The following is a 7707-nucleotide window of genomic DNA, read 5'->3' as shown; positions in this document are numbered from 1 at the left end:
CCGGGCCTCCGGGGAAGGTGCAGTGCTCAGAGGAGCCACACGGTGGCGCCCGCGTCGGCGGCCGGGCCCGCGGGTCTCCGCGTCCGAGTGGGCGCCGCCTGCGCGGCCCGCGGAGGGCAGGGGGCCGTGGGGAGGGGCTTCACGCGGGCGGGCGGAGTGGAGGGGCGGCCTGGGACGTGGGCGGGAGCGGGAGAGGGAAAGGGAGAGATGGGAGGGGGGCGTGGCCGACGGCTTGCGTGGCCAGGCCGTGGTGGGCGGGGTCGGTGGGCGTGGCGCTATTCGGGTTGGGGGCGTGACCGCGGATTGGGGCGTGGTGCTTGTGGGCGTGGCTTCGGTGGGTGGGCGTGGCTTGGTCGGGGAGTCTGGCCTCCCAGAGCGCAAGCTCCCGCTCTAGCCCAGGCGGGCGGTGCAGCCGTCCGCTGACCACTGGCCAGGGAGGCAAGGAATGTCCCCGATGGGGCCACAGAGGAGAGTGAGGCTCAGGCCGGCGGGTGTGGTGAGGGGCGCCCAGCGCACCTGCAGGCAATCAGTGGCTCTGGAGGCCGCGGCCCCACCCTACTGACCCCACTTTTCTCTGCGTGGCCTCCCTCATCTGTAAACCTGGGCAGAGCAAGGTGGGGACATGGGGTTTTAGGACCAGACCTTTCCCGAAGGAGAATCTCAGCAGGGACCTCCAAGTCCCCCACATCACATACATGCACACACACCACACACACATAGCATGACATTACATGTGCACACACCATACAATGCACACACCACAAAAATGCACATGACATCACATGTGCATACACACATCAATAGTATGTGCACATATCTCACATATCGCACATGCACATATTCATAACAAAGCACACACATGCACACACGTCACACATCCACATATATCACACACTTTTTTTTTTTTTTGCTTTTTGGGTCACACCCGGCGATGCTCAGGGGTCACTCCTGGCTCTGCACTCAGGAATTACTCCTGGCGGTGCTCAGAGGACCATATGGGATGCTGGGAATCGAACCCGGGTCAACTGCGTGCAAGGCAAACGCCCTACCCGCTGTGCTATCGCTCCAGCCCCCATCACACACCTTTTGTAATGTGTGCACATGCCACACACAAGTGCACATATCACACATATATCACATGCATGTGTACACATCACATGTGCACCTGCACACACCGTGCATCACACGATACATGCACACAGCACATGAGAGCACAGACTCACATGCACTTGCAACCTCCCTGCACACACAGGTGCCCCGCACTCCACATGCACGTGCGCATGCTCTCCACAGTGCACATGTCTGAGCACGCGTGTGCATGCACACGTGTGGGCTCGGGAGTGGCTGCCTGACCCCGGAGCGTGCCCCCAGCACCATGAGGGAGCGGGAAGGGGCCGGGGCAGGGACCGGAGGAGGAAGCGGCTGTGCAGAGCGAAGCAGGCCGGTGGGCAGCGGGCGGCTGGTCTGGGGTCCCGGCGGGCAGACAGGCATGCGGGTGACTGTGGGCAGGGCAGGTGGCGCCAGGCCCCACGCTGGGCCTCATCCTGGCCCCTGAGGGTGTCACAGTCCCGTTGCCAGGTGAGAAGCTGACAGGGAAGGGCAGACCCCTACCCGCCCAGGGGCCTCTGGGCGCTGACCTGGCCTTTCAGATACCAGGTGGGCTGGGGGGCTCTCTGCGGCCCCGTTTGCCCACCGCTGGGCCTGCCCAGGACCCGGGGCCTCCTGAGAGGGTGCTAAAGGGGGGGTCACGGGCCCTCTATCCCCGCACTCCTGCCTCAGCCCCCAGGAGGGGGTCACGGGCCCTCTGTCCCTGCACTCCTGCCTCAGCCCCAGCACCCAGAGGGGAGGTGCAGGTCGCAGGGCTGCGACGTGAACTTCCTGCATGCTCCAGGTGTCACCTCTTGGGGTATTCTGCTGCCCACCTGCCCGCATCAGCATCTGCCCGGCACCCCCCCACTCCAACCCCCAACATCCTCTCCCTCAGCCCCTTCCCCAACATCCCCTCCCTCACCCCAACCCCCAGCACCCCTCCCCCAGCCCCAGCCCCGTGAACTCACCAGCCCCCTGACCCCATCGTCCCCCTGACCCCACTGTCCCCCCAAGTCCTCTTTCTCCCGTAGTAGCCAACTTTGCCTGTCCCCGCTGACCCTCCCTAACCCCCCATGCCAGCTGAGCCCCCAGAGAAGGCTCCGGAGCCCCCCCAGGAGGGCGGCTGGCGGTGGGGAGCTCTGGAATCTCTTTTCCCTTTTGGGTCACAGCCCAAGGTGCCCAGCTCCCGGCCGTGCTGGGGCTTGGACCCCTCCCCGCTGTGCTGCCGCTCCCGCCACTGTACTCCCCCCACCCCCGCCCCGGCCCTCCCTCAGTGCCCCCCTCCCCAGGCCACAGCCCCATCTCTGGGGTGTCCCGGCAACCTTCCTAGGGAATGGCAGTGAGGGGGGTGGCACGGCCAAGGCCTGGAGCCGAGCATGCGGCATGCGGGACCTCTACTCTCTGACACACGGTGCCCGCTGCAGGGCGCGTCTCCAGAAGGGACTGTGTTCGGCAGCACGGCAGCTGTGCATGAGACTGAGCTGGGAAAGGCTCCGGCCACTGGGAGAGCCACAGCAACACCCCAGAGGGCTGCTCCCCCGCCCCTCGTTCTTTGGAGGCGCATGGATACATTGGTACCAGCATCTGCGCCTCCTCCAGGAAGCCTCTCCTGACTGCCTCCACCCAAGAAACCTCTCCCCCAGGGGTGCATGTTCGCCTTTGACCCCAGGGAGAGACGCTGCCACTCTCCAGCCGAGCTTCCCGACCTCTTCCTTCCGCACCTTTTGGTCTTTTCCTGGGGAGCGGGGGAGCAGCCCTCTGGGGTGTTGCTGTGGCTCTCCCAGTGGCCGGAGCCTTTCCCAGCTCAGTCTCATGCACAGCTGCCGTGCTGCCGAACACAGTCCCTTCCGGAGACGCGCCCTGCAGCGGGCACCGTGTGTCAGAGAGTAGAGGTCCCCCAGTCTCCCCACAGAACCCCTCAGGGATGGACTCCGTCTGCACCACCAGCCGCTCCCACCCACGTCAGCTGTCCCTCACCCTGGGCAGGGCTGTCCGCCCGCCTCGATGCCCCCTCTGGCCCCACACACCTACCCCCGCTGGCCAGGCCCCAGGGGAAAGCTGATGGCGCTCTGGCAGGCTGACCAGCGGGGCGATCCCTGGCCCAGGAGCTCCCGAGGGCCACAGAGTTCCCGGACCCAGCCCTGGCACTCCCAGGGCTCCGTCTGCACCCCCTCGCCTGCCCCCATCTGGGCAGCCGCGGCGCGTGGCCTCTTGGCCCCGCAGCTATCCAAGGCCAAGCAACGAGGGTCACGCCTGCCCGTGGCCAGAGTCAGCCGAGCACCCCCCGCCGGGGTGGCTTGGGTGGGCTCTGAACTCATCTGTGACGTGGCAGGGCCCTCCCAGAGCCGAGGGCGGTGACGCCCGTGGGCAGTCTCCCCTCTGCAACTCGTGCAGCGTGGGCGGGCGGGTGCCCGCCGAGACGGTGTGCTGGCCTTCTGGGTGCCCACCCACCGCCCAGGGCTGCCGCGGCTTCCCAGCCCGTGCCCGCAGGCTGCCCGGGAGGGCCGGTGGGCAGGGAGTGCCCAGATTTATCCACCAATGGCGTGGCTTCCTGGCACTGCTCCTTATCTGTCCAGCCCAGCGTGGGGGTAGCCAGGCAGGCCAGGGCGAGGCGCCGCCTGGGTGGGGACTGGACGAAGAGCTGCCAGCAGGCAGCACCCAGCCCCATCCCGGGAGACGGTGCTGAGGGTCCCGAGCGTCCCCACAGGCCCCCGCAGCCCCCAGCATGTCGGACGGCGAGGGCCCCTCGGCCGGTGAGTGCAGCGCTATATTTACCCGGCCCGGCTCTGGTTGCAGTGGACATGGTCCCACCGTGCCGGGCTCTTGGCTTTCGGGGCTGCGGGCTGCGGTGGGCCGGGGCCCCCCTGCCAGGCCCTGCCCGGAGTGGGGAGCCCGAGCAGAGGGCGCACTCATGGGCACCCCGACTTCCTGGTCCCACGGAAGCAGGAAGCTGACCCTGTCGCCGGCCCCTCCTAGGCCAGTGGTGGTCAGAGCAGACCCATGGGACAGCAGGGACCTGCATGCGGGCTGGACCTCCGCAGACCGTGGAGCTCGGGAGGACGTTGATCTGGGGGAGTCCCCGCCCCCCGTCAGACTCCCCAGAGGCCTGGGGAGTCCTGAGCCTCTGCTTTGGCTCCAGGGCCCAAATCCTCTCTGGGCTGGTTCTGGATCTGTGTAGGGTGGAAGAGGCCAGGTGGGCAGATGGTGACCCCCACCCCTGGGATCTGCCCCCTGCCCAGTGCGCGGGCACTGGGGGCACCAGCTGCCCATGTCCCCTGCTGGTTCTGGCTCTTAGGGACCCTCTCCCCGGGCTGGCACGTCAGGTGCCAACTTCAAAGCTGCCGCTTTCCGCTCGGGTCACCTTGGGGGGTGTCTTATCTGCCCGAGCCCGTGGCAGGTGTCGAGATCACAGTGGCACTGCAGGTGCCCGGCGCCCGTGGCTTCTCGGGCCAGACAGTGCTCAGGGGGCCTCTATGGGAGTGGCCGTCAGGTGGGGGACACCAGGCGTCCCAGATAGACCCTCTGCTGGGCTCCTCGCCTCAAACACTGCAGCTCCGAGGCCCCGGGTTCCTGCGTGCCACACCAGGCGTGGAGCAGGGCGGGCACCCAGCGGGGATGGGGAGGCGGCTCTCCTGCCACCTGAGGGACTCACCAGGGCCGGGGCCCGGCTGCGTCAGATTTACACAGCGTGTGTGCATGTGTGTGCGTGTGTGCATGCACGTGTTCATCTGTGCACGTGCATCTGCGCACACGTGTGTGCGTGTGTGAGTGGCTGTCAGGCCCAGGCTGACCTCTGCCTCTCCTGCCAGGCGCCAGGGCCCCCAGCTGCCAGGGCTGTCACGGCCGCCCGAGGCCCTGGAGCCAGTCTGGGGGAGGGGGGCAGACAGGCCGGGCTGGCCGCCGCTGCCCACACCTGCCGCCCCGGAATAGCTCCGGCCGCCACCACGCCGGGCCCTGAGCTGGGCAGCTTGGAAAGCACCTCCTAGAGAGGGCACTTCAGGAAGGCCTGCGGCACGGGCAGCACTGCGCGCGTACACGTGCCTGCATGAGTGTGCATGCATACGTGTGCGTACATGTGTGTGTGCATGAGTCTGTATGCACATGTGTGTTGCGTGCACATGTGTGCATGCATGTGTGCAGGCTTATGAGTGTGAACATCTGCATGAGTGTGTGAGTATGTACATGCGTGAGTGTATACATGTATGAGTACATGTGTATGCATGTGTGCAGGCTTACGAGTGTGAATGTCTGCGTAAGTATGTGTGTGCATGTGAGGGTGTGTGCCTGTGTATGACTGTGTGTGCCTGTGTGCGCGTGCACATGTGTGAGTGATATGAGTGTGCATGTGAGCGTGTGCATGTGAGTGTGTGACTGTGTGCATGCGTGTGAGCGTGTTAGTGTATGAAAGTGAGTGCGTGTGTGTGCGTGTGGCCCGTGCACCTTTGCAGCCTGGAGCCTGGGCAGAAATATGTCTTCTCAGAAATATGGGTGCCTTGGGGCGGGGTCCTCTGTCCGCCGTGTGTTCTGGGGTCTCTGACCCACGGTGCGGTTGACAGGCTGCGGGGTCAGAGGTGCCTGTGGCCCGAGTGCTGGGTGGCGTGTGGGGGGTCCCGTCCTCTGGGCGTCAGCGCTTCCCGCCTCCTCCTGCTTCCTGGGCTGTGCGGCCGGGAGGGAGCTCGGCTCTGACCCTGGCAGGTCACTCCAGGGCAACGTGCCCCGGGGTCCCGTCCCCTCCATCTGAAGGACATTTGCATGGCTCCCAGACGTGCCGCAAGCGGAGAGGAAGAGGAAGGAGAGCCCGTGGCGTCCAGGTCCCGACGCTCTGGGACACTGTCTGCTCCCCCCCGCGTGGCCAGGGAAGCAGGACTCGGGACTCACAGACTCACCCCCAGCCCCGCGGGCACACAGTGGCGCTGAGGGCCCTGCCCGGTGGCCTCCTGGCAGCCTCTGTGGCCGGGGCCAGTGGCAGCCTTGCCGGGCGCTGAGCGGAGGCAGCTGGGTGAGATGTGCAGGCCAGGAGCCCGGGGCTCAGCCCCGCTGCAGCTACGGTTACAGGCCTGGGCGGTATTTATAGCAGCGCTGAGGGCTGGCCGGTGGCTCCCCCCTCACGGGGCTCCTGCCTCAGTGTCAAGGGGGGCTTCTCGTTCCGACCCCCACGGGCCTGAACTGGCACCCAGGAGGTGTGAGGACACGCCTCCACTCCCCTCTCGGTAGACCAGGCCTGGGGGTCTCCGTGGCAGAATCCCAACAGCTTCCCAAGTCCCTGGTGACAGCCCCAGCCCCCCCTCCCGTGGAGGGTTCGAGTCCCCGTGTGCTGCGTGGAGCCATGGGCTGGGTCTCTCTGAGTCCCGGGGCCTGAGACGGCCAGAGACGCTTGCCCTGCCTCAGAGGGGCCGGGCTGAGCCCCCTGACCTCACCAGCCTCTCCTTTCTGGCTGCTGGGGGGCAGGGGGACCCCCATCCTCATGCCTCCCTCAGTGCTCTGGGGCACCCCAGCGACTACCTGTGACTCCGCCAATAGCCCTGGGTCCCCCGAAATACCCCAAGGATGGGGCTTTTCGTTTTTGCCTTCGGGGTGAAGCCTCACCGCCGAGCGCCTCCCTGTCTCCCCGAGTCTCTGCCTGAATTCCACGGATATTTCCTGAGGGGAGGGGTGCATTGAAGACATTGGTGGCCCCCCAATTTCTCTCATGTCACGTGTCTCCCCAAGCCCAGAGAACCCTGGTTCTTTGGCCTTAGGATCACAGGGTGGGGGGACTTTGCGGAGTGGCCTCATTGGCTGGGATTAGTGTCTTTCGGGGGGTGCTGGTCGCCCAGTCTCTGCCAGCAGACACAGCCCGCTCCTGCCCCTCGCCCTCCTCGCTCCTCTCTCCCGCATGCCGCCTCGAGCCAGACCGTTGGGGGGCCCCGGCCTGCCCCCAGGGTGGCAGGACACGGGGTTTGAGGTTTGCGCCTCGCGGCCTTGGGCACTCCCCCTCCCGCCTCTGGCCTCAGCCTCCGCCTGCGGCTGGGGTGGGTCAGCGCCGGCCCGCCAGGAGGACACGCAGATGGGGGCGGGGGCAGTCAGCACCCTTGGGGACTCACAGACCCAGAGCTGAAAAACAGCTTCGAAGCTACTGGGGATTCAGGAACGAGCGTGACTCGCCGCTGTTCTTGGGAGAGATGTGCGCCCTCGAGAGCTAGCAGGAGGGGGTGGGTTCTTGGGGACGTACTGGACTTTCAGTGCAAAACCCGCCGGTCGTTAGCATTGGCTAGCGCTTTCCTGTTCCTCTCTCCTCTCGCTCTGTCTCTCCACTCCTGACAGTGCTTGAAGGACCGTATGGGATGCCGGGAATCGAACTCGGATCAGCCGCGTGCGAGGCAAACATCCTTCTGTACTATGGCTCCGACCTCTCTCCGTTTCTCTGGCTTTTTTCTTAAAACGTTTCAGTCAAGAGGCTGGAGACAACACAGCAGTTTTGGCACACCCTTAGCTTGTGACCAGGCTCGATCTGATTCCTGGCACCACACGGGCCCTCAAATGTTGTGGGGTGCGTCCCAGGAGCCCCCAGCACCACCGCAGCTCCCGTTCTCTCGCTCTCGGCGGCAGCCCGCTGGCTGGTCACACCCCCGGGGCTCC

This window comes from Sorex araneus, chromosome 3 (assembly GCF_027595985.1).
Source record: "Sorex araneus isolate mSorAra2 chromosome 3, mSorAra2.pri, whole genome shotgun sequence".
NCBI lineage: Eukaryota > Metazoa > Chordata > Mammalia > Eulipotyphla > Soricidae > Sorex > Sorex araneus.
Note: the sequence above shows the minus strand (reverse complement) of the source record.